Source organism: Phyllobates terribilis, unplaced genomic scaffold (genome assembly GCF_046119375.1).
Source record: "Phyllobates terribilis strain yellow unplaced genomic scaffold, ASM4611937v1 Scaffold_13__5_contigs__length_258822181, whole genome shotgun sequence".
In the NCBI taxonomy this organism is placed as follows: Eukaryota; Metazoa; Chordata; class Amphibia; order Anura; family Dendrobatidae; genus Phyllobates; species Phyllobates terribilis.
In genome coordinates, this window is record NW_027362773.1 from 47,121,322 (window position 1) to 47,148,960 (window position 27,639).

The following is a 27,639-nucleotide window of genomic DNA, read 5'->3' on the forward strand; positions in this document are numbered from 1 at the left end:
CCACGGGTCAAATCTCTTTATTATACTGCTTTTGCCATTTTTTGCCTTAAAAAAAAACTGTAATAGTGTCTCCTTGACTGGTCAGACACCATTATATCTGTTTAAAAGAGTCTGGTGTAGGCCAGAGAAATAGAACTGTGGTTTTGCAGTTCCACGTGTCAAATCTCTGTATTTTTCTGCTTTCAGAATTTCTTGTCATAAAATTAAACTGTAATCTTGTCTCCCTGACTGGTCAGACACCAATATATCTATTTAAAAGAGTCTGGTGTAGGCCAGAGAAACAGAACTGTGGTTTTGCAGTTCCACGGGTCAAATCTCTGTATTATCCTGCTTTTGGATTTTTTTTCCCTAAAAAAACAGTATCAGTGTCTCCCTGACAGGTCAGACACCAATATATCTGTTTAAAAGAGTCTGGTGTAGGCCAGAGAAATAGAACTGTGGTTTTGCAGTTCCACTGGTCAAATCCCTGTATTATCCTGGTTTTGGCATTTTTTTCCCTAAAAAAAACTGTAATAGTGTCTCCCTGACTGGTCAGACCCCAATATTTCTGTTTAAAATAGTCTGGTGTAGAACAGAGAAAAAGACCTGTGGTTTTGCAGTTCCACGGGTCAAATCTCTGTATTATCCTGACTTTGGTATTTTTTGCCGTAAAAAAAATACTGTAATCGTGTCTCCCTGACTGGTCAGACACCAATATATCTGTTTAAAATAGTTTGGTGTAAGCCAGAGAAATAGAACTGTGGTTTTGCAGTTCCATGGTTCAAATCTCTGTATTATCTTGCTTTTGGCATTTTTTTCCCTAAAAAATACAGTAATAGTGTCTCCCTGACTGGTCAGACACCAATATGTCTGTTTAACACAATCTGATGTAGGCCAGAGATATATAAATGTAGTTTTTCAGTTCCATGGGTCAAATCTCTGTATTATCCTGACTTTGGCATTTTTTGCCATAAAAAAAAACTGTAACAGTGTCTCCTTGACTGGTCAGACACCAATATATCTGTTTAAAAGAGTCTGGTGTTAGCCAGAGAAATAGAACTGTGGTTTTGCAGCTCCACGGGTCAAATCTCTGAATTATACTGCTTTTGGCATTTTTTGCTGTAAAAAAAACCTGTAATCGTGTCTCCCCGAATGGTCAGCCACCAATATATCTGTTTAAAAGAGTCTGGTGTAGGCCAGAGAAATAAAACTGTGGTTTTGCAGTTCCAAGGGTCAAATTTCTGTATTATCCTGCATTTGGCATTTTTTGCCATAAAAAAAAATGTAATAATGTCTCCCTGACTGGTCAGACACCAATATATCTGTGTAAAAGAGTCTGGTGTAGGCCAGAGAAATAGAACTGTGGTTTTGCAGTTCCACGGGTCAAATCTCTGAGTTATACTGATTATGGCATTTTTTGCTGTAAAAAAAAACTGCAATCGTGTCTCCCTGACTGGTCAGACACCAATATATCTGTGTAAAGGAGTCTGGTGTAGGCCAGAGAAATAGAACTGTGGTTTTGCAGTTCCACGGTTCAAATCTGTGTATTATACTGCTTTTGGCATTTTTTGCAGTAAAAAAAACTGTAATAGTGTTTCCTTGACTAATCAGACACCAATATATCTGTTTAAAAGAGTCTGGTGTAGGCCAGAGAAATAGAACTGTGGTTTTGCAGTTCCACGGGTCAAATCTCTGTATTATCCTGCTTTTTATCTTTTTTTCCCTAAAAAAAACAGAAATAATGTCTCCCTGACTGGTCAGACACCAAAATATCTGTTTAAAAGAGTCTGGTGTAGGTCAGAGAAATAGAACTGTGGTTTTGCAGTTCCACGGGTCAAATCTCTGTATTATCGTGCATTTGGCATTTTTGCCGTAAAAAAAACTGTAACAGTGTCTCCCTGACTGGTCAGACACCAATATATCTGTTTAAAAGAGTTTGGTGTAGGCCAGAGAAATAGAACTGTGGTTTTGCAGTTCCACGGGCCAAATTTCTGTATTATCCTGCTTTTGGCATTTTTTGCCATAATAAAAAACTGTAATAGTGTCTCCCTGAATGGTCAGACACCAATATATCTTTATAAAAGAGTTTGGTGTAGGCCAAAGAAATAAAACTGTGGATTTGCAGTTCCACGGGTCAAATCTCTTTATTATACTGCTTTTGGCATTTTTTGCCTTAAAAAAAAAACTGTAATAGTGTCTCCTTGACTGGTCAGACACCATTATATCTGTTTAAAAGAGTCTTGTGTAGGCCAGAGAAATAGAACTGTGGTTTTGCAGTTCCACGTGTCAAATCTCTGTATTTTTCTGCTTTCAGAATTTCTTGTCATAAAATTAAACTGTAATCGTGTCTCCCTGACTGGTCAGACACCAATATATCTATTTAAAAGAGTCTGGTGTAGGCCAGAGAAACAGAACTGTGGTTTTGCAGTTCCACGGGTCAAATCTCTGTATTATCCTGCTTTTGGATTTTTTTTCCCTAAAAAAACAGTATCAGTGTCTCCCTGACAGGTCAGACACCAATATATCTGTTTAAAAGAGTCTGGTGTAGGCCAGAGAAATAGAACTGTGGTTCTGCATTTCCACCGGTCACATCTCTGTATTATCCTGCTTTTGGCAATTTTTTCCCTAAAAAAACCTGTAATAGTGTCTCCCTGACTGGTCAGACACCAATATATCTGTTTAAAATAGTCTGTTGTAGACCAGAGAAAAAGACCTGTGGTTTTTCAGTTCCATGGGTCAAATCTCTGTATTATCCTGCGTTTTGCATTTTTGACCGTAAAAAAAAACTGTAATAGTGTCTCCCTGACTGGTCAGAAACCAATATATCTGTTTAAAAGTGTTTGGTGTAGGCCAGAGAAATAGAACTGTGGTTTTGCAGTTCCACAGGTCAAATCTCTGTATTATACTGCTTTTGGCATTTTTTGCCGTACAAAAAAACTGTAATCGTGTCTACCTGACTGGTCAGACACCAATATATCTGTTTAAAAGAGTCTGGTGTAGGCCAGAGAAACAGAACTGTGGTTTTGCAGTTCCACGGGTCAAATCTCTGTATTATTCTGCTTTCAGCATTTCTTGTCATAAAATTAAACTGTAATTGTGTCTCCCTGACTGGTCAGACACCAATATATCTGTTTAAAAGAGTCTGGTGTAGGCCAGAGAAACAGAACTGTGGTTTTGCAGTTCCACGGGTCAAATCTCTGTATTATACTGCTTTTGGATTTTTTTTCCCTAAAAAAAACAGCATTAGTGTCTCCCTGACTGGTCAGACACCAATATATCTGTTTAAAAGAGTCTGGTGTAGGCCAGAGAAACAGAACTGTGGTTTTGCAGTTCCACAGGTCAAATCTCTGTATTATACTGCTTTTGGCATTTTTTGCCGTAAAAAAAGACTGTAATCGTGTCTACCTGACTGGTCAGACACCAATATATCTGTTTAAAAGAGTCTGGTGTAGGCCAGAGAAATAGAACTGTGGTTTTGCAGTTCCACTGGTCAAATCCCTGTATTATCCTGGTTTTGGCATTTTTTGCCATAAAAAAAACGGTAATCGTGTCTCCCTGACTGGTCAGACACCAATATATCTGTTTAAAAGAGTCTGTTGTAAGCCAGAGAAATAGAACTGTGGTTTTGCAGTTCCATGGTTCAAATCTCTGTATTATCTTGCTTTTGGCATTTTTTCCCTAAAAAATACAGTAATAGTGTCTTCCTGACTGGTCAGACACCAATATGTCTGTTTAAAACAATCTGGTGTAGGCCAGAGATATAGAAATGTAGTTTTTCAGTTCCACGGGTCAAATCTCTGTATTATCCTGCTTTTGGCATTTTTTACCGTAAAAAAAAACTGTAATAGTGTCTCCCTGACTGGTCAGAAACCAATATATCTGTTTAAAAGAGTTTGATGTAGGCCAGAGAAATAGAACTGTGGTTTTGCAGTTCCACAGGTCAAATCTCTGTATTATACTGCTTTTGGCATTTTTTGCTGTAAAAAAAACTATAATCGTGTCTACCTGACTGGTCAGACACCAATATATCTGTTTAAAAGAGTCTGGTGTAGGCCAGAGAATTAGAACTGTGGTTTTGCAGTTCCACGAGTCAAATCTCTGTATTTTCCTGCTTTTGGCATTTTTTGCCGTAAAAAAAACTGTAATAGTGTTTCCTTGACTAGTCAGACACCAATATATCTGTTTAAAAGAGTCTGGTGTAGGCCAGAGGAATAGAACTGTGGTTTTGCAGTTCCACGGGTTAAATCTCTGAATTATACTGCTTTTGGCATTTTTTGCTGTAAAAAAAGCCTGTAATCGTGTCTCCCTGACTGGTCAGCCACCAATATATCTGTTTAAAAGAGTCTGGTGTAGGCCAGAGATATAGAATTGTGGTTTTGCAGTTCCACGGGTCAAATCTCTGTATTATCCTGCTTTTGGCTTTTTTTCCCTAAAAAAAACTGTAATAATGTCTCCCTGACGGGTCGGACACCAATATATCTGTTTAAAAGAGTCTGGTGTAGGCCAGAGAAATAAAACTGTGGTTTTGCAGTTCCACGGGTCAAATTTCTGTATTATCCTGCATTTGGAATTTTTTTCCATAAAAAAAATTTAATGGTGTCTCCGTGACTGGTTAGACACCAATATATCTGTTTAAAAGTGTCTGGTGTAGGCCAGAGAAATAGAACTGTGGTTTTGCAGTTTCACGAATCAAATCTCTGTATTATCCTGCATTTGGCATTTTTTGCCGTAAAAAAATCTGTAATAGTGTTTTCTTGACTGGTCAGACACCAATATATCTGTTTAAAATAGTCTGGTGTTGGCCAGAGAAATAGAACTGTGGTTTTGCATTTCCACGGGTCAAATCTCTGAATTATACTGTTTTGGCATTTTTTGCTATAAAAAAAAAAATGTAATAGTGTTAGCCTGACTGGTCAGACACCAATATATCTGTTTAAAAGAGTCAGGTGTAGGCCAGAGAAATAGAACTGTGGTTTTGCAGTTCCATGGTTCAAATCTCTGTATTTTCTTGCTTTTGGCATTTTTTTCCTGAAAAAACACAGTAATAGTGTCTCCCTGACTGGTCAGACACCAATATGTCTGTTTAAAACAATCTGGTGTAGGCCAGAGATATAGAACTGTAGTTTTTCAGTTCCATGGGTCAAATCTCTGTATTATCCTGATTTTGATATTTTTTACCGTAAAAAAACTGTAATAGTTTCTCCCTGACTGGTCAGAAACCAATATATCTGTCTAAAAGTGTTTGGTGTAGGCCAGAGAAATAGAACTGTGGTTTTGGCAGTTCCACAGGTCAAATCTCTGTATTATACTGCTTTTGGCATTTTTTGCCATAAAAAAAAACTGTAACAGTGTCTCCTTGACTGGTCAGACACCAACATATCTGTATAAAAGAGTCTGGTGTAGGCCAGAGATATAGAACTGTGGTTTTGCAGTTCCACGGGTCAAATCTCTGTATTATCCTGCTTTTTATCTTTTTCTCCCTAAAAAAAACAGTAATAATGTCTCCCTGACTGGTCAGACACCAAAATATCTGTTTAAAAGAGTCTGGTGTAGGTCAGAGAAATAGAACTGTGGTTTTGCAGTTCATCGGGTCAAATCTCAGTATTATCCTGTACTTGGCATTTTTGCCATAAAAAAAAACTGTAATAGTGTCTCCCTGACTGGTCATACACCAATATATCGGTTTAAAAGAGTTTGGTGTAGGCCAGAGAAATAAAACTGTGGTTTTGCAGATCCACGGGTCAAATCTCTTTATTATACTGCTTTTGGCATTTTTTACCTTAAAAAAAACTGTAATAGTGTCTCCTTGACTGGTTAGACACCATTATATCTGTTTAAAAGAGTCTGGTGTAGGCCAGAGAAATAGAACTGTGGTTTTGCAGTTCCACTGGTCAAATCCCTGTATTATCCTGGTTTTGGCATTTTCTGCCATAAAAAAAATGGTAATCGTGTCTCCCTGACTCTTCAGACACCAATATATCTGTTTAAAAGAGTCTGGTGTAGGCCAGAGAAATAGAACTGTGGTTCTGCATTTCCACCGGTCAAATCTCTGTATTATCCTGCTTTTGGCATTTTTTTCCTTAAAAAAAAACTGTAATAGTGTCTCCCTGACTGGTCAGACACCAATATATCTGTTTAAAATAGTCTGGTGTAGACCAGAGAAAAAGACCTGTGGTTTTTCAGCTCCACGGGTCAAATCTCTGTATTATCCTGATTTTGGCATTTTTTGCCGTAAAAAAAAACTGTAATAGTGTCTCCCTGACTGGTCAGACACCAATATATCTGTTTAAAAGAGTCTGGTGTAGACCAGAGAAAAAGACCTGTGGTTTTGCAGTTCCATGGTTCAAATCTCTGTATTATCTTGCTTTTGGCATTTTTTCCCTAAAAAATACAGTAATAGTGTCTCCCTGACTGGTCAGACACCAATATGTCTGTTTAAAACAATCTGGTGTAGGCCAGAGATATAGAGATGTAGTTTATCAGTACCACGGGTCAAATCTCTGCATTATCCTGCTTTTGGCATTTTTTACCGTAAAAAAAAACTGTAATAGTGTCTCCCTGACTGGTCGGAAACCAATATATCTGTTTAAAAGTGTTTGTTGTAGGCCAGAGAAATAGAACTGTGGTTTTGCAGTTCCACAGGTCAAATCTCTGTATTATACTGCTTTTGGCATTTTTTGCCGTAAAAAAAACTGTAATCGTGTCTACCTGACTGGTCAGACACCAATATATCTGTTTAAAAGAGTCTAGTGTAGGCCAGAGAATTAGAACTGTGGTTTTGCAGTTCCACTGGTCAAATCTCTGTATCATCCTGCTTTTGGCATTTTTTGCCGTAAAAAAAACTGTAATAGTGTTTCCTTGACTAGTCAGACACCAATATATCTGTTTAAAAGAGTCTAGTGTAGGCCAGAGGAATAGAACTGTGGTTTTGCAGTACCAAGGGTCAAATCTCAGTATAATCATGCTTTTTGCATTTTTTGCCGTAAAAAAAAACTGTAATAGTGTCTCCCTGACTAATCTGACACCAATACACCTGTTTAAAAGAGTCTGGTGTAGGCCAAAGAAATAGAACTGTGGTTTTGCAGTTCCACGGGTCAAATCTCTCTATTACCGTGCTTTCGGCATTTTTTTCCATACAAAAAACTGTAATAGTGTCTCCCTGACTGGTCAGATACCAATATATCTGTTTAAAAGTGTTTGGTGTAGGCCAGAGAAATAGAACTGTGGTTTTGCAGTTCCACGGTTCAAATCTCTGTATTATCCTTCTTTTGGCATTTTTTTCCCTAAAATAAACTGTAACAGTGTCTCCTTGACTGGTCAGACACCAACATATCTGTTTAAAAGAGTCTGGTGTAGGCCAGAGATATAGAACTGTGGTTTTGCAGTTCCACGGATCAAATCTTTGTATTATACTTCTTTTGGAATTTTTTGCAGTAAAAAAAAATGTAATAGTGTATCCTTGACTAATCAGACACCAATATATCGGTTTAAAAGAATCTGGTGTAGGCCAGAGAAATAGAACTGTGGTTTTGCAGTTCCACGGGTCAAATCTCTGTATTTTCCTGCTTTTGGCATTTTCAGCCGTAAAAAAATACTATAATCGTGTCTCCCTGACTGGTCAGCTACCAATATATCTGTAGAAATAGTCTGGTGTAGGCCAGAGAAATAGAACTGTGGTTTTGCAGTTCCACGGGTCAAATCTCTGTATTATCCTGCTTTTTATCTTTTTTTTCCTAAAAAAAACAGTAATAATGTCTCCCTGACTGGACAAACACCAAAATATCTGTTTAAAAGAGTCTGGTGTAGGTCAGAGAAATATAACTGTGGTTTTGCAGTTAAACGGGTCAAATCTCTGTATAATCCTGCATTTGGCATTTTTGCCATAAAAAACTGTAATAGTGTCTCCCTGACAGGTCAGACACCAATATATCTGTTTAAAAGAGCTTGGTGTAGGCCAGAGAAATGGAACTGTGGTTTTGCAGTTCCACGGGCCAAATTTCTGTATTATCCTGCTTTTGGCATTTTTTGCCATAATAAAAAACTGTAATAGTGTCTCCCTGAATGGTCAGACACCAATATATCATTATAAAAGAGTTTGTTGTAGGCCAGAGAAATAGAACAGTGGTTTTGCAGTTCCACGGGTCAAATCTCTTTATTATACTGCTTTTGGAATTTTTTGCCTTAAAAAAAACTGTAATAGTGTCTCCTTGACTGATTAGACACCATTATATCTGTTTAAAAGAGTCTGGTGTAGGCCAGAGAAATAGAACTGTGGTTTTGCAGTTCCATGGGTCAAATCTCTGTATTATTCTGCTTTCAGCATTTCTTGTCATAAAACTAAACTGTAACCGTGTCTCCCTGACTGGTCAGACACCTATATATCGGTTTAAAAGAGTCTGGTGTAGGCCAGAGAAACAGAACTGTGGTTTTGCAGTACCACGGGTCAAATCTCTGTATTATCCTGCTTTTGGCATTTTTTTCCCTAAAAAAAACTTTAATAGTGTATCCCTGACCGGTCAAACACCAATATATCTGTTTAAAAGAGTCTGGTGTAGGCCAGAGAAATAGAACTGTGTTTTTGCAGTTCCACGGGTCAAATCTCTGTATTATCCTGCTTTTTATCTTTTTCTCCCTAAAAAAACAGTAATAATGTCTCCCTGACTGGTCAGACACCAAAATATCTGTTTAAAAGAGTCTGTTGTAGGTCAGAGAAATAGAACTGTGGTTTTGCAGTTCCACGGGTAAAATCATCAATATTATCCTGTACTTGGCATTTTTGCCATAAAAAAAACTGTAATAGTGTCTCCCTAACTGGTCATACACCAATATATCTGTTTAAAAGAGTTTGGTGTAGGCCAGAGAAATGGAACTGTGGTTTTGCAGTTCCACGGGCCAAATTTGTGTATTATCCTGCTTTTTGCATTTTTTGCAATAATAAAAAACTGTAATAGTGTTTCACTGAATGGTCAGACACCAATATATCTTTATAAAAGAGTTTGGTGTAGGCCAGAGAAATAAAACTCTGGTTTTGCAGAGCCACGGGTCAAATCTCTTTATTATACTGCTTTTGGCATTTTTTGCCTTAAAAAAAACTGTAATAGTGTCTCCTTGACTGGTTAGACACCATTATATCTGTTTAAAAGAGTCTGGTGTAGGCCAGAGAAATAGAACTGTGGTTTTGCAGTTCCACGGGTCAAATCTCTGTATTATTCTGCTTTCAGCATTTCTTGTCATAAAATTAAACTGTAATCGTGTCTCCCTGACTGGTCAGACACCAATATATCTGTTTAAAAGTGTCTGGTGTAGGCCAGAGAAACAGAACTGTGGTTTTGCAGTTCCACGGGTCAAATCACTGTATTATACTGCTTTTGGATTTTTTTTCCCTAAAAAAAACAGCATTAGTGTCTCCCTGACTGGTCAGACACCAATATATTTGTTTAAAAGAGTCTGGTGTAGGCCAGAGAAATAGAACTGTGGTTTTGCAGTTCCACTGGTCAAATGCCTGTATTATCCTGGTTTTGGCATTTTTTGCCATAAAAAAAATGGTAATCGTGTCTCCCTGACTCTTCAGACACCAATATATCTGTTTAAAAGAGTCTGGTGTAGGCCAGAGAAATAGAACTGTGGTTCTGCATTTCCACCGGTCAAATCTCTGTATTATCCTGCTTTTGGCATTTTTTTCCTTAAAAAAAAACTGTAATAGTGTCTCCCTGACTGGTCAGACACCAATATATCTGTTTAAAATAGTCTGGTGTAGACCAGAGAAAAAGACCTGTGGTTTTTCAGCTCCACGGGTCAAATCTCTGTATTATCCTGATTTTGGCATTTTTTGCCTTAAAAAAAAACTGTAATAGTGTCTCCCTGACTGGTCAGACACCAATATATCTGTTTAAAAGAGTCTGGTGTAGACCAGAGAAAAAGACCTGTGGTTTTGCAGTTCCATGGTTCAAATCTCTGTATTATCCTGCTTTTGGCATTTTTTACCGTAAAAAAAACCTGTAATAGTGTCTCCCTGACTGGTCAGAAACCAATATATCTGTTTAAAAGTGTTTGTTGTAGGCCAGAGAAATAGAACTGTGGTTTTGCAGTTCCACAGGTCAAATCTCTGTATTATACTGCTTTTGGCATTTTTTGCCGTAAAAAAAACTGTAATCGTGTCTACCTGACTGGTCAGACACCAATATATCTGTTTAAAAGAGTCTAGTGTAGGCCAGAGAATTAGAACTGTGGTTTTGCAGTTCCACTGGTCAAATCTCTGTATCATCCTGCTTTTGGCATTTTTTGCCGTAAAAAAACCTGTAATAGTATCTCCCTGACTGGTCAGACACCAATATATCTGTTTAAAAGAGTCTAGTGTAGGCCAGAGAATTAGAACTGTGGTTTTGCAGTTCCACTGGTCAAATCTCTGTATCATCCTGCTTTTGGCATTTTTTGCCGTAAAAAAACCTGTAATAGTTTCTCCCTGACTGGTCAGACACCAATATATCTGTTTAAAAGAGTCTGGTGTAGGCCAGAGAGATAGAACTGTGTTTTTCCAGTTCCACGGGTCAAATTTTTGTATTATCCTGCATTTGGAATTTTTTGCCATAAAAAAAAACTGTAATAGTGTCTCCCTGACTGGTCAGACACCAATATATCTGTTTAAAAGAGTCTGGTGTAGTCCAGAGAAATAGAACTGTGGTTTTGCAGTTCCACAAGTCAAATCTCTGAATTATACTGCTTTTGGCATTTTTTGCTGTAAAAAAAGCCTGTAATCGTGTCTCCCTGACTGGTCAGCCACCAATATACCTGTTTAAAAGAGTCTGGTGTAGGCCAGAGATATAGAATTGTGGTTTTGCAGTTCCACGGGTCAAATCTCTGTATTATCCTGCTTTTGGCTTTTTTTCCCTAAAAAAAATTTAATAGTGTCTCCCTGACTGGTCAGACACCAATATATCTGTTTAAAAGTGTCTGGTGTAGGCCAGAGAAATAGAACTGTGGTTTTGCAGTTTCACGAATCAAATCTCTGTATTATCCTTCATTTGGCTTTTTTGCCGTAAAAAAATCTGTAATAGTGTTTTCTTGACTGGTCAGACACCAATATATCTGTTTAAAAGAGTCTGGTGTTGGCCAGAGAAATAGAACTGTGGTTTTGCATTTCCACGGGTCAAATCTCTGAATTATACTGTTTTGCCATTTTTTGCAATAAAAAAAAACTGTAATCGTGTCTCCCTGACTGGTCAGACACCAATATATCTGTTTAAAAGAGTCAGGTGTAGGCCAGAGAAATAGAACTGTGGTTTTGCAGTACCATGGGTCAAATCTCTGTATTATCCTGCTTTTGCAATTTTTTTCCCTAAAAAATACAGTAATAGTGTCTCCCTGACTGGTCAGACACCAATATATCTGTTTAAAACAATCTGGTGTAGGCCAGAGATATAGAACTGTGGTTTTGCAGTTCCACGGGTCAAATCTCTGTATTATCCTGCTTTTGGCATTTTTTGCCATAAATAAAACTGTAATAGTGTCTCCCTGACTGGTCAGGCACCAATATCTCGGTTTAAAAGAGTTTGGTGTAGGCCACAGAAATAGAACTGTGGTTTTGCAGTTCCATGGGTCAAATCTCTGTATTATCCTGCTTTTTATCTTTTTTTTCCTAAAAAAAACAATAATAATGTCTCCCTGACTGGACAGACACCAAAATATCTGTTTAAAAGAGTCTGGTGTAGGTCAGAGAAATATAACTGTGGTTTTGCAGTTCCACGGGTCAAATCTCTGTATAATCCTGCAATTGGCATTTTTGCCATAAAAAAACTGTAATAGTGTCTCCCTGACAGGTCAGACACCAATATATCTGTTTAAAAGAGCTTGGTGTAGGCCAGAGAAATGGAACTGTGGTTTTGCAGTTCCACGGGCCAAATTTCTGTATTATCCTGCTTTTGGCATTTTTTGCCATAATAAAAAACTGTAATAGTGTCTCCCTGAATGGTCAGACACCAATATATCTTTATAAAAGAGTTTGTTGTAGGCCAGAGAAATAGAACAGTGGTTTTGCAGTTCCACGGGTCAAATCTCTTTATTATACTGCTTTTGGAATTTTTTGCCTTAAAAAAAACTGTAATAGTGTCTCCTTGACTGATTAGACACCATTATATCTGTTTAAAAGAGTCTGGTGTAGGCCAGAGAAATAGAACTGTGGTTTTGCAGTTCCACGGGTCAAATCTCTGTATTATTCTGCTTTCAGCATTTCTTGTCATAAAACTAAACTGTAACCGTGTCTCCCTGACTGGTCAGACACCTATATATCTGTTTAAAAGAGTCTGGTGTAGGCCAGAGAAACAGAACTGTGGTTTTGCAGTACCACGGGTCAAATCTCTGTATTATACTTCCTTTGGATTTTTTTTCCCTAAAAAAAACAGCATTAGTGTCTACTTGACTGGTTAGACACCAATATATCTGTTTAAAAGAGTCTGGTCTAGGCCAGAGAAATAGAACTGTGGTTTTGCAGTTCCACCGGTCAAATTTATGTATTATCCTGCATTTGGAATTTTTTGCCATAAAAAAAAACTGTAATAGTGTCTCCCTGACTGGTCAGACACCAATATATCTGTTTAAAAGAGTCTGGTGTAGTCCAGAGAAATAGAACTGTGATTTTGCAGTTCGACGGGTCAAATCTCTTGATTATACTGCTTTTGGCATTTTTTGCCATAAAAAAAACTATAATAGTGTCTCCTTGACTGGTCAGATACCAACATATTTGTTTAAAAGAGTCTGGTGTAGGCCAGAGAGATAGAACTGTGTTTTTTCAGTTCCACGGGTCAAATCTCTGTATTATCCTGCTTTTGTCATTTTTTGCTGTAAAAAAAAAACTGTATTAATGTCTCCCTGACTGGACAGACACCAATATATCTGTTTAAAAGAGTCTGGTGTAGGCCAGAGAAATAGAACTGTGGTTTTGCAGTTCCACGAGTCAAATCTCTGTAATATCCTGCTTTTGGCCTTTTTCCATAAAAAAACAGTAATAGTGTCTACCTGACTGGCCAGACACCAATATATCTGTTTAGTAGAGTCTGGTGTAGGCCAGAGATATATAATGGTGGTTTTGCAGTTCCACGGGTCAAATCTCTGTATCATCCTGCTTTTGGCATTTTTTGCCATAAAAAAAACTGTAATAGTGTCTCCCTGACTGGTCAGACACCAATATATCTGTTTAAAAGAGTTTGGTGTAGGCCAGAGAATTAGAACTGTGGTTTTGCAGTTCCACGGGTCAAATCTCTGTATTATCCTGCTTTTGGCATTTTTTGCCGTAAAAAAACCTGTAATAGTATCTCCCTGACTGGTCAGACACCAATATATCTGTTTAAAAGAGTCTGGTGTAGGCCAGAGAGATAGAAATGTGTTTTTCCAGTTCCACGGGTCAAATCTCTGTATTATCCTGCTTTTGGCATTTTTTGCTGTAAAAAAAAAACTGTAATAATGTCTCCCTGACTGGACAGACACCAATATATCTGTTTAAAAGAGTCTGGTGTAGGCCAGAGAAATAGAACTGTGGTTTTGAAGTTCCACGAGTCAAATCTCTGTATTATCCTGCTTTTGCCATTTTTTGCCGAAAAAAAAACTGTAATAGTGTTTCCTTGACTGGTCAGACAACAATATATCTGTTTAAAAGAGTCTGGTGTAGGCCAGAGGAATAGAACTGTGGTTTTGCAGTACCACGGGTTAAATCTTTGAATTATACTGCTTTTGTCATTTTTTGCTGTAAAAAAAAGACTGTAATCGTGTCTCCCAGACTGGTCAGACACCAATATATCTGTTTAAAAGTGTCTGGTGTAGGCCAGAGAAATAGAACTGTGGTTTTGCAGTTCCACGGGTCAAATTTCTGTATTATCCTGCATTTGGCATTTTTTGCCATAAAAAAAAAATTTAATAGTGTCTCCCTGACTGGTCAGACACCAATATATCTGTTTAAAAGTGTCTGGTGTAGGCCAGAGAAATGGAACTGTGGTTTTGCAGTTCGACGGGTCAAATCTCTTGATTATACTGATTTTGGCATTTTTTGCCATAAAAAAAAACTATAATAGTGTCTCCTTGACTGGTCAGACACCAACATATCTGTTTAAAAGAGTCTGGTGTAGGCCAGAGAAATAGAATTGTGGTTTTGCATTTCCACGGGTCAAATCTCTGTATTATCCTGCTTTAGGCTTTTTTCCATAAAAAAAACAGTAATAGTGTCTACCTGACTGGTCAGACACCAATATATCTGTTTAGAAGAGTCTGGTGTAGGCCAGAAATATTGAACTGTGGTTTTGCAGTTCCACGGGTCAAATCTCTGTATTATTCTGCTTTTGGCATTTTTTGCCATAAAAAAACTGTAATAGTGTCTCCCTGACTGGTCAGACACCAATTTATCTGTTTTAAAGAGTTTGGTGTAGGCCAGAGAATTAGAACTGTGGTTTTGCAGTTCCACGGGTCAAATCTCTGTATTATCCTGCTTTTGGCATTTTTTGCCGTAAAAAAACCTGCAATAGTATCTCCCTGACTGGTCAGACACCAATATATCTGTTTAAAAGGGTCTGGTGTAGGCCAGAGAGATAGAACTGTGTTTTTCCAGTTCCACGGGTCAAATCTCTGTATTATCCTGCTTTTGGCATTTTTTGATGTAAAAAGAAAACTGTAATAATGTCTCCCTGACTGGACAGACACCAATATATCTGTTTAAAAGAGTCTGGTGTAGGCCAGAGAAATAGAACTGTGGTTTTGCAGTTCCACCGGTCAAATTTCTGTATTATACTGCATTAGGAATTTTTTGCCATAAAAAAATCTGCAATAGTGTCTCCCTGACTGGTCAGACACCAATATATCTGTTTAAAATAGTCTGGTGTAGTAAAGAGAAATAGAACTGTGGTTTTGCAGTTCCACGGGTTAAATCTCTGAATTATACTGCTTTTGGCATTTTTTGCTGTAAAAAAAAGACTGTAATCGTGTCTCCCCGACTGGTCAGCCACCAATATATCTGTTTAAAAGAGTCTGGTGTAGGCCAGAGATATAGAACTGTGGTTTTGCAGTTCCACGGGTCAAATCTCTGTATTATCATGCTTTTGGCTATTTTTTACCTAAAAAAAACTGTAATAATGTCTCCCTGACTGGTCAGACACTAATATATCTGTTTAAAAGAGTCTGGTGTTGGCCAGAGAAATAAAACTGTGGTTTTGCAGTTCCACGGGTCAAATTTCTGTATTATCCTGCATTTGGCATTTTTTGCCATAAAAAAAAAAAATTAATAGTGTCTCCCTGACTGGTCAGACACCAATATATCTATTTAAAAGTGTCTGGTGTAGGCCAGAGAAATAGAACTGTGGTTTTGCAGTTTCACAAATCAAATCTCTGTATTATCCTGCTTTTGGCATTTTTTGCCGTAAAAAAATCTGTAATAGTGTTTTCTTGACTGGTCAGACACCAATATATCTGTTTAAAAGAGTCCGGTGTTGGCCAGAGAAATAGAACTGTGGTTTTACATTTCCAAGGGTCAAATCTCTGAATTATACTGCTTTTGGCATTTTTTGCCATAAATAAAACTGTAATAGTGTCTCCCTGACTGGTCAGACTCCAATATCTCTGTTTAAAAGAGTTTGGTGTAGGCCACAGAAATAGAACTGTGGTTTTGCAGTTCCATGGCTCAAATCTCTTTATTATACTGCTTTTGCCATTTTTTGACATAAAAAACAGTTTTATTGTCTCCCTGACTGGTCAGACACCAATATATCTGTTTAAAAGAGTCTGGTGTATGCCAGAGAAATAGAACTGTGGTTTTGAAGTTCCACGGGTCAAATCTCTGTATTATCCAGCTTTTTGCATTTTTTGCCATAAAAAAAAACTGTAATAGTGTCTCCCTGATTAATCTGACACCAATATATCTGTTTGAAAGAGTCTGGTGTAGGCCAGAGAAATAGAACTGTGGTTTTGTAGTTCCACGGGTCAATTCCCTGTATTATCCTGCTTTTGGCATTTTTTGTCTTAAAAAAAACAGTAATAGTGTCTACCTGACTGGTCAGACACCAATATGTCTGTTTAAAGCAATCTGGTGTAGGCCAGAGATATAGAAATGTAGTTTTGCAGTTCCACGGGTCAAATCTCTGTATTATCAAGCTTTTGGCATTTTTTGCCCAAAAAAAACTGTAATAGTGTCTCCCTAACTGGTCAGACACCAGTATATCTGTTTAAAAGTGTTTGGTGTAGGCCAGAGAAATAGAACTATGGTTTTGCAGTTCCACGGGTCAAATCTCTGTACTATACTGCTTTTGGCATTTTTTGCCATAAAAAAACTGTAATAGTGTCTCTTTGACTGGTCAGACAGCAACATATCTGTTTAAAAGAGTCTGGTGTAGGCCAGAGAAATACAACTGTGGTTTTGCAGTTCCACGGTCAAACCTCTGTATTATTCTGCTTTCAGCATTTTTTTGCCGTAAAAAAACCTGTAATCGTGTCAACCTGACTGGTCAGACACCAATATATCTGTTTAAAAGAGTCTGGTGTAGGCCAGAGAATAAGAACTGTGGTTTTGCAGTTCCACGGGTCAAATCTCTGTATTATCCTGCTTTAGGCTTTTTTCCATAAAAAAAACAGTAATAGTGTCTACCTGACTGGTCAGACACCAATATATCTGTTTAGAAGAGTCTGGTGTAGGCCAGAGATATTGAACTGTGGTTTTGCAGTTCCACGGGTCAAATCTCTGTATTATTCTGCTTTTGGCATTTTTTGCCATAAAAAAACTGTAATAGTGTCTCCCTGACTGGTCAGACACCAATTTATTTGTTTAAAAGAGTTTGGTGTAGGCCAGAGAATTAGAACTGTGGTTTTGCAGTTCCAAGGGTCAAATCTCTGTATTATCCTGCTTTTGGCATTTTTTGATGTAAAAAGAAAACTGTAATAATGTCTCCCTGACTGGACAGACACCAATATATCTGTTTAAAAGAGTCTGGTGTAAGCCAGAGAAATAGAACTGTGGTTTTGCAGTTCCACCGGTCAAATTTCTGTATTATACTTGCATTAGGAATTTTTTGCCATAAAAAAAACTGCAATAGTGTCTCCCTGACTGGTCAGACACCAATATATCTGTTTAAAATAGTCTGGTGTAGTAAAGAGAAATAGAACTGTGGTTTTGCAGTTCCACGGGTTAAATCTCTGAATTATACTGCTTTTGGCATTTTTTGCTGTAAAAAAAAGACTGTAATCGTGTCTCCCCGACTGGTCAGCCACCAATATATCTGTTTAAAAGAGTCTGGTGTAGGCCAGAGATATAGAACTGTGGTTTTGCAGTTCCACGGGTCAAATCTCTGTATTATCATGCTTTTGGCTATTTTTTACCTAAAAAAAACTGTAATAATGTCTCCCTGACTGGTCAGACACTAATATATCTGTTTAAAAGAGTCTGGTGTTGGCCAGAGAAATAAAACTGTGGTTTTGCAGTTCCACGGGTCAAATTTCTGTATTATCCTGCATTTGGCATTTTTTGCCATAAAAAAAAAAAATTAATAGTGTCTCCCTGACTGGTCAGACACCAATATATCTATTTAAAAGTGTCTGGTGTAGGCCAGAGAAATAGAACTGTGGTTTTGCAGTTTCACAAATCAAATCTCTGTATTATCCTGCTTTTGGCATTTTTTGCCGTAAAAAAATCTGTAATAGTGTTTTCTTGACTGGTCAGACACCATTATATCTGTTTAAAAGAGTCCGGTGTTGGCCAGAGAAATAGAACTGTGGTTTTACATTTCCAAGGGTCAAATCTCTGAATTATACTGCTTTTGGCATTTTTTGCCATAAATAAAACTGTAATAGTGTCTCCCTGACTGGTCAGACTCCAATATCTCTGTTTAAAAGAGTTTGGTGTAGGCCACAGAAATAGAACTGTGGTTTTGCAGTTCCATGGCTCAAATCTCTTTATTATACTGCTTTTGCCATTTTTTGACATAAAAAACAGTTTTATTGTCTCCCTGACTGGTCAGACACCAATATATCTGTTTAAAAGAGTCTGGTGTATGCCAGAGAAATAGAACTGTGGTTTTGAAGTTCCACGGGTCAAATCTCTGTATTATCCAGCTTTTTGCATTTTTTGCCATAAAAAAAAACTGTAATAGTGTCTCCCTGATTAATCTGACACCAATATATCTGTTTGAAAGAGTCTGGTGTAGGCCAGAGAAATAGAACTGTGGTTTTGTAGTTCCACGGGTCAAATCCCTGTATTATCCTGCTTTTGGCATTTTTTGTCTTAAAAAAAACAGTAATAGTGTCTACCTGACTGGTCAGACACCAATATGTCTGTTTAAAGCAATCTGGTGTAGGCCAGAGATATAGAAATGTAGTTTTGCAGTTCCACGGGTCAAATCTCTGTATTATCAAGCTTTTGGCATTTTTTGCCCAAAAAAAACTGTAATAGTGTCTCCCTAACTGGTCAGACACCAGTATATCTGTTTAAAAGTGTTTGGTGTAGGCCAGAGAAATAGAACTGTGGTTTTGCAGTTCCACGGGTCAAATCTCTGTATTATCCAGCTTTTTGCATTTTTTGCCATAAAAAAAAACTGTAATAGTGTCTCCCTGATTAATCTGACACCAATATATCTGTTTGAAAGAGTCTGGTGTAGGCCAGAGAAATAGAACTGTGGTTTTGTAGTTCCACGGGTCAAATCCCTGTATTATCCTGCTTTTGGCATTTTTTGTCTTAAAAAAAACAGTAATAGTGTCTACCTGACTGGTCAGACACCAATATGTCTGTTTAAAGCAATCTGGTGTAGGCCAGAGATATAGAAATGTAGTTTTGCAGTTCCACGGGTCAAATCTCTGTATTATCAAGCTTTTGGCATTTTTTGCCCAAAAAAAACTGTAATAGTGTCTCCCTAACTGGTCAGACACCAGTATATCTGTTTAAAAGTGTTTGGTGTAGGCCAGAGAAATAGAACTGTGGTTTTGCAGTTCCACGGGTCAAATCTCTGTACTATACTGCTTTTGGCATTTTTTGCCATAAAAAAACTGTAATAGTGTCTCTTTGACTGGTCAGACAGCAACATATCTGTTTAAAAGAGTCTGGTGTAGGCCAGAGAAATACAACTGTGGTTTTGCAGTTCCACGGTCAAACCTCTGTATTATTCTGCTTTCAGCATTGTTTTGCCGTAAAAAAACCTGTAATCGTGTCAACCTGACTGGTCAAACACCAATATATCTGTTTAAAAGAGTCTGGTGTAGGCCAGAGAATAAGAACTGTGGTTTTGCAGTTCCACGGGTCAAATCTCTGTATTATCCTGCTTTTGGTATTTTTTGCCATAAAAAAAACTGTAATCCTGTCTCCCTGACTGGTCAGACACCAATATATCTGTTTAAAAAAGTCTGGTGTAGGCAAGAGGAATAGAACTGTGGTTTTGCAGTTCCACTGGTCAAATCTCTGTATTATCCTGCTTTTGGCTTTTTTTCCCTAAAAAAACTGTAATAATGTCTCCCTGACTGGTCAGACACCAATATATCTGTTTAAAAGAGTCTGGTGTAGGCCAGAGAAATAGAACTGTGGTTTTGCAGTTCCACGGGTGAAATCTCTGTGCTATCCTGCTTTTGGCTTTTTTTCTATAAAAAAAACAGTAATAGTGTCTCCCTGACTGGTCAGACACCAATATATCTGTTTAAAAGAGTCTGGTGTAGGCCAGAGAAATAGAACTGTCGTTTTGCAGTTCCACGGGTCAAATCTCTGTATTATCCTGCTTTTGGCATTTTTTTCCCTAAAATAAACTGTAATAGTGTCTCCCTGACTGGTCAGACACCAATATATCTGTTTAAAAGAGTCTGGTGTAGGCCAGAGAAATAGAACTGTGGCTTTGCAGTTCCATGGGTCAAATCTCTGTATTATCCTGCTTTTGGCTTTTTTCCATAAAAAAACAGTAATAGTGTCTCCCTGACTGGTCAGACACCAATATATCTGTTTAAAAGAGTCTGGTGTAGGCCAGAGAAATAGAACTGTGGTTTTGCATTTCCACGGATCAAATCTATGTATTATCCTGCTTATGGCAATTTTTTCCCTAAAAAATTCTTTAATAGTGTCTCACTGACTGGTCAGACACCAATATATCTGTTTAAGAGAGTCTGGTGTAGGCCAGAGAAATAGAACTGTGGTTTTGAAGTTCCACTGGTCAAATCTCTGTATTATCCTGCATTTGGCATTTTTTGGAGTAAAAAAAACTATAATCGTGTCTCCCTGACTGGTCAGACACTAATATATCTGTTTAAAAGAGTCTGGTGTAGGCTAGAGATATAGAACTGTGGTTTTGTAGTTCCTTGGGTCAAATCTCTGTATTATCCTGCTTTTGGCATTTTTTGCCATAAAAAAAACCGCAATAGTGTCTCCCTGACTGGTCAGACACCAATATATCTGTTTAAATGAGTTTGGTGTAGGCCAGAGAAATAGAACTGTGGTTTTGCATTTCCACGGGTCAAATCTCTGTATAATCCGGCTTTCAGGATTTCCTGCCATAAAAGAAAAGTGTAATCGTGTCTCCCTGACTGGTCAGACACCAATATATCTGTTTCAAAGAGTCTGGTGTAGACCAGAGAAATAGAACTGTGGTTTTGCAGTTCCACGGGTTAAATCTCTGTATTATCCTGCTTTTGGCTTTTTTTCCCTAAAAAAAAACGTTTTAGTGTCTCCCTGACTGGTCAGACACCAATATATCTGTTTAAAAGAGTCTGGTGGAAGCCATAGAAAAAGAACTGTGGTTTTGCAGTGCCACGGGTCAAATCTCAGTATTATCCTGCTTTTTGCATTTTTTGCCATAAAAAAACTGTAATACTGTCTCCCTGACTAATTAGACACCAATATATCTGTTTAAAAGAGTCTGGTGTAGGCCAGAGAAATACAACTGTGGATTGGCAGTTCCACGGGTCAAATCTCTGTATTATCCTGCTTTTGGCATTTTTTGCCGTAAAAAAACTGTAATTGTGTCTCCCTGACTCTTCAGACACCAATATATCTGTTTAAAAGAGTGTGGTGTAGGCCAGAGAAATAGAACTGTGGTTTTGCAGTTCCACGGGTCAAATCTCTGTATTATCCTGCTTTTCGCTTTTTTTCCCTAAAAACAACGGTAATAGTCTCTCCCTGACTGGTCAGACACCAATATATCTGTTTAAAAGAGTCTGGTGTAGGCCAGAGAAAGAGCACTGTGGTTTTGCAGTTCCACTGGTCAAATCTCTGTATTATCCTGCATTTGGCATTTTTTGCCATAAAAAAAAATTGTAATAGTGTCTTCCTGACTGGTCAGACACCAATGTATCTGTTTAAAAGAGTCTGGTGTAGGCCAGAGAAATTGAACTGTGGTTTTGCAGTTCCACGGGTCAAATCTCTGTATTATACTGCTTTTGGCATTTTTTGCCTTAAAAAAAAATATAATAGTGTCTCCGTGACTGGTCAGACACCAATATATCTGTTTAAAAGAGTCTGGTGTAGGCCAGAGAAATAGAACTGTGTTTTTGCATTTCCACGGGTCAAATCTCTGTATTATCCTGCTTTCAGCATTTCCTGACATAAAATAAAACTGTAATCATATCTCCCTGACTGGTCAGACACAAATATATCTGTTTCAAAGAGTCTGGTGTAGGCCAGAGAAATAGAACTGTGGTTTTGCAGTTCCACGGGTCAAATGTCTGTATTATCCTGCATTTGGCATTTTTTGCCTTAAAAATAAAGTGTAAAAGTGTCTCCCTGACTGGTCAGACACCAATATATCTGTTTAAAGAGTCTAGTGTAGGTCAGAGAAATTGAACTGTGGTTTTGCAGTTCCATGGGTTAAATCTCTGTATTATCCTGCTTTTGGCATTTTTTGCCGTAAAAAAAACTATGATAGTGTCTTCTTGACTGGTCAGACGCCAATATATCTGCTTAAAAGAGTCTGTTGTAGGCCAGAGAAATAGAACTGTGGTTTTGCAGTTCCAAGGGTAAAATCTCTGAATTATACTGCTTTTGGCATTTTTAGCTGTAAAAAAACCTGTAATCGTGTATCCCCGACTGGTCAGCCACCAATATATCTGTTTAAACGAGTCTGTTGTAGGCCAGAGAAATAGAACTGTGGTTTTTCAGTTCCACGGGTTACATCTCTGTATTATCCTGCTTTTGGCTTTTTTTCCATAAAAAAACAGTAATAGTGTTTACCTGACTGGTCAGACACCAATATATCTGATTAAAAGAGTTTGGTGTAGGCTAGAGATATAGAACTGTAATTTTGCAGTTCCACGGGTCAAATCTCTGTATTATCCTGCTTTTGGCATTTTTTGCCATAAAAAAAAAACTGTAATAGTGTCTCCCTGACTGGTCAGACACCAATATATCTGATTAAAAGAGTTTGGTGTAGGCCAGAGAAATAGAACTGTGGTTTTGCAGTGCCACGGGTCAAATCTCTGTATTATCCTGCTTTTTGCACTTTTTGCCGGAGAAAAAAACAGAAATTGTGTCTCCCTGACGAATTAGACACCAATATATCTGTTTAAAAGAGTCTGGTGTAGGCCAGAGAAATAGAACTGTGGTTTTGCAGTTCCACGGGTCAAATCTCTGTATTATCCTGCTTTTGGCATTTTTTTCCCTAAAAAAAACTTTAATAGTGTCTCCCTGACTGGTCAGACACCAATATATCTGTTTAAAAAAGTCTGGTGTAGGCCAGAGAAATAGAACTGTGGTTTTGCAGTTCCACGGGTCAAATCTCTGTATTATCCTGCTTTTCGCTTTTTTTCCCTAAAATCAACAGTAATAGTTTCTCCCTGTCTGGTCAGACACCAATATATCTGTTTAAAAGAGTCTTGTGTAGGGCTGAGAAATTCAACTGTGGTTTTGCAGTTCCATGGGTCAAATCTCTGTATTATCCTGCTTTTGGCATTTTTTGCTGTAAGAAAAACTGTAATAGTGTTTCCTTGACTGGTCAGACACCAATATATCTGTTTAAAAGTGTCTGGTGTAGGCCAGAGAAATAGAACTGTGGTTTTGCAGCTCCACGGGTCAAATCTCTGAATTATACTGCTTTTGGCATTTTTTGCTGTAAAAAAAACCTGTAATCGTGTCTCCCCGACTGGTCAGCCACCAATATATCTGTTTAAAAGAGTCTTGTGTAGGGCTGAGAAATTGAACTGTGGTTTTGCAGTTCCATGGGTCAAATCTCTGTATTATCCTGCTTTTGGCATTTTTTGCTGTAAGAAAAACTGTAATAGTGTTTCCTTGACTGGTCAGACACCAATATATCTGTTTAAAAGTGTCTGGTGTAGGCCAGAGAAATAGAACTGTGGTTTTGCAGCTCCACGGGTCAAATCTCTGAATTATACTGCTTTTGGCATTTTTTGCTGTAAAAAAAACCTGTAATCGTGTCTCCCCGACTGGTCAGCCACCAATATATCTGTTTAAAAGAGTCTGGTGTAGGCCAGAGAAATAGAACTGTGGTTTTTCAGTTCCACGGGTTAAATCTCTGTATTATCCTGCTTTTGGCATTTTTTTCCATAAAAATACTTTAATTGTGTCTCCCTGACTATTCAGACACCAAAATATCTGTTTAAAAAAGTCTGGTGTAGGCCAGAGATATAGAACTGTGGTTTTGCAGTTCCATGGGTCAAATCTCTGTATTATCCTGCTTTTGGCATATTGTTCCATAAAAAAAAACTGTAAAAGTGTCTCCCTGACTGGTCAGACACCAATATATCTGATTAAAAGAGTATGGTGTAGGCCAGAGAAATAGAACTGTGGTTTTGCAGTGCCACGGGTCAAATCTCTGTATTATCCTGCTTTTTGCACTTTTTGCCGGAAAAAAAACCTGTAATAGTGTCTCACTGACTAATTAGACACCAATATATCTGTTTAAAAGAGTCTGGTGTAGGCCAGAGAAATAGAACTGTGGTTTTGCAGTTCCATGGGTCAAATCTCTGTATTATCCTGCTTTTGGCTTTTTTTCCTTAAAAAGACAGTAATAATGTCTCACTGACTGGTAAGACACCAAAATATCTGTTTAAAATAGTCTGGTGTAGGGCAGAGAAATAGAACTGTGGTTTTGCACTTCCACTGGTCAAATCTCTGTATTATCCTGCATTTGGCATTTTTTGCCATAAAAAAAAACTGTAATAGGGTCTTCCTGACTGGTCAGACACCAATATATCTGTTTAAAAGAGTCTGGTATAGGACAGAGAAATTGAACTGTGGTTTTGCAGTTCCACAGGTCAAATCTCTGTATTATACGGCTTTTGGCATTTTTTGCCATAAAAAACTATAATAGTGTCACCTTGACTGGTCAGACACCAATATCTCTTTAAAAGAGTCTGGTGTAGGCCAGAGAAATAGAACTGTGGTTTTGCAGTTCCACGGGTCAAATCTCTGCAATATCCTACTTTTGGAATTTTTTTGCCATAAATAAAACTGTAATCGTGTCTCCCTGACTGGTCAGACACCAATATATCTGTTTATAAGAGTCTGGTGTAGGCCAGAGAAATACAACTGTGGTTTTGCAGTTCCACGGGTCAAATCTCTGTATTATCTTACTTTTCGCTTTTTTTCCCTAAAAAAAACAGTAATTGTGTCTCCCTGACTCTTCAGACACCAATATATCTGTTTAAAAGAGTCTGGTGTAGGCCTGAGAAATGGAACTGTGGTTTTGCAGTTCCACGGGTCAAATCTCTGTATTATCCTGCTTTTCGCTTTTTTTCCCTAAAAAAAACAGTAATAGTGTCTCCCTGACGGGTCAGACACCAATATATCTGTTTAAAAGAGTCTGGTGTAGGCCAGAGAAATAGAACTGTGGTTTTGCAGTTCCACGGATCAAATCTCTGTATTATCCTGCTTTTGGTATTTTGTGCCATTAAAAAAAACTGAAATAGTGTCTCCCTGACTGGTCAGACACCAATATATCTGTATAAAAGAGTTTGGTGTAGGCCAGAGAAATAGAACTGTGGTTTTTCCAGTTCCACGGGTCAAATCTCTTTATTAAACTGCTTTTGGCATTTTTTGCCTTAAAAAAAACTATAATAGTGTCTCCTTGACTGGTCAGACACCAATATATCTGTTTAAAAGAATCTGGTGTAGACCAGAGAAAAGAACTGTGGTTTTGCATTTCCACAAGTCAAATCTCTGTATTATCCTGCTTTCAGCATTTCCTGCCATAAAATAAAACTGTAATCATGTCTCCCTGAATGATCAGACACCAATATATCTGCTTAAAAGAGTCTGGTGTAGGCCAGAGAAAAAGAACTGTGGTTTTTTAGTTCCACAGGTCAAATCTCCGTATTATCCTGCTTTTGGCATTTTTTGCCGTAACAAAAACTGTAATCGTTTTTCCCTGACTCTTCAGACACCAATATATCTGTTTAAAAGAGCCTGGTGTAGGCCAGAGAAATAGAACTGTGGTTTTGCATTTCCACGGGTCAAATCTCTGTATTTTCCTGCTTTTGGCATTTTTTTCCCTAAAAAAACTTTAATAGTGGCTCCCTGACTGGTCAGACACCAATATATCTGTTTAAAAAAGTCTGGTGTAGGCCAGAGAAATAGAACTGTGGTTTTGCAGTTCCACGAGTCAAATCTCTGTATTATCCTGCTTTTCGCTTTTTTTCCCTAAAATCAACAGTAATAGTGTCTCCCTGTCTGGTCAGACACCAATATATCTGTTTAAAAGAGTCTTGTGTAGGGCAGAGAAATTGAACTGTGGTTTTGCAGTTCCATGGGTCAAATCTCTGTATTATCCTGCTTTTGGCGTTTTTTGCTGTAAAAAAAACTGTAATAGTGTTTCCTTGACTGGTCAGACACCAATATATCTGTTTAAAAGAGTCTGGTGTAGGCCAGAGAAATAGAACTGTGGTTTTGCAGCTCCACGGGTCAAATCTCTGAATTATACTGCTTTTGGCATTTTTTGCTGTAAGAAAAACCTGTAATCGTGTCTCCCCGAATGGTCAGCCACCAATATATCTGTTTAAAAGAGTCTGGTGTAGGCCAGAGAAATAGAACTGTGGTTTTTCAGTTCCATGGGTTAAATCTCTGTATTATCCTGCTTTTGGCATTTTTTTCCATAAAAAAACAGTAATAGTGTCTCACTGACTAATTAGACACCAAAATATCTGTTTAAAAGAGTTTGGTGTAGGCCAGAGAAATAGAACTGTGGTTTGGCAGTTCCACGGGTCAAATCTCTGTATTATTCTGCTTTTGGCATTTTTTGCCGTAAAAAAAAACTGTAATTGTGTCTCCCTGACTCTTCAGACACCAATATATCTGTTTAAAAAAGTCTGGTGTAGGCCAGAGCTATAGAACTGTGGTTTTTCAGTTCCACGGGTCAAATCTCTGTATTATCCTGCTTTTCGTTTTTTTCCCTAAAAACAACAGTAATAGTGTCTCCCTGACTGGTCAGACACCAATATATCTGTTTAAAAGAGTCTGGTGTAGGCCAGAGAAATAGAACTGTGGATTTGCATTTACACGGGCCAAATCTCTGTATTATCCTGCTTTTTGCATTTTTTTCCATAAAAAAAAACTGTAATAGTGTCTCCCTGACTGGTCAGACACCAATATATCTGTATAAAAGAGTTTGGTGTATGCCAGAGAAATAGAACTGGGGTTTTTCCAGTTCCACAGGTCAAATCTCTGTTTTATCGTGCTTTTGGATTTTTTTTTCGCTAAAAAAACAATATTAGTGTCTCCCTGACTGGTCAGACACAAATATATCTGTTTAAAAGAGTCTGGTGTAGGCCAGAGAAATAGAACTGTGTTTTTTCAGTACCACGGGTTAAATCTCTGTATTATCCTGCTTTTGGCTTTTTTTCCATAAAAAAACAGTAATAGTGTCTACCTGACTGGTCAGACACCAATATATCTGTTTAAAAGAGTCTGGTGTAGGCTAGAGATATAGAACTGTAATTTTGCAGTTCCATGGGTCAAATCTCTGTATTATCCTGCTTTTGGCATTTTTTGCCATAAAAAAAACTGTAATAGTGTCTCCCTGACTGGTCAGACACCAATATATCTGATTAAAATAGTTTGGTGTAGGCCAGAGAAATAGAACTGTTGTTTTTCCAGTGCCACGGGTCAAATCTCTGTATTATCCTGCTTTTTGCACTTTTTGCCGAAAAAAAAAACTGTAATAGTGTCTCCCTGACTAATTAGACACCAATATATCTGTTTAAAAGAGTCTGGTGTAGGCCAGAGAAATAGAACTGTGGTTTTGCATTTCCACGGGTCAAATCTCTGTATTATCCTGCTTTTGGCTTTTTTCCCTAAAAAGACAGTAATAATTAGAGATGAGCGTTGTTCTACTCGAACTATTCGCCAATCTCAAATTCGAGCTGTCTTGGGCGGTGTTCGAGCCGTTCGGCGAACACGAACAATTTGAGAAATATTCGGCTGTTCGAGGTTATTTTCGATAACTGTTCGTGCACCAAAATCATAACTGGATTTTTTCTCAGTAATGATGAAAATTAATGTTAATACGCAGTTTGAGTGTACAGCGGGGTGGGGGGAGGGGCAGGGGATGGATCTCTGCAGGAACAATGAAGATCTCCATTTTTTTTTCTCTTTCCCGCATTTGCAGTGGGGAGGTGCAATCTGTCAGCCTATCAGCAGCGCACACACGGAGCGAAGTGCTTTTTTTCACACAAGCAAGGGCATGTGTCATTGGCAGTGTATGTCACATGTCCTTGCCCTAT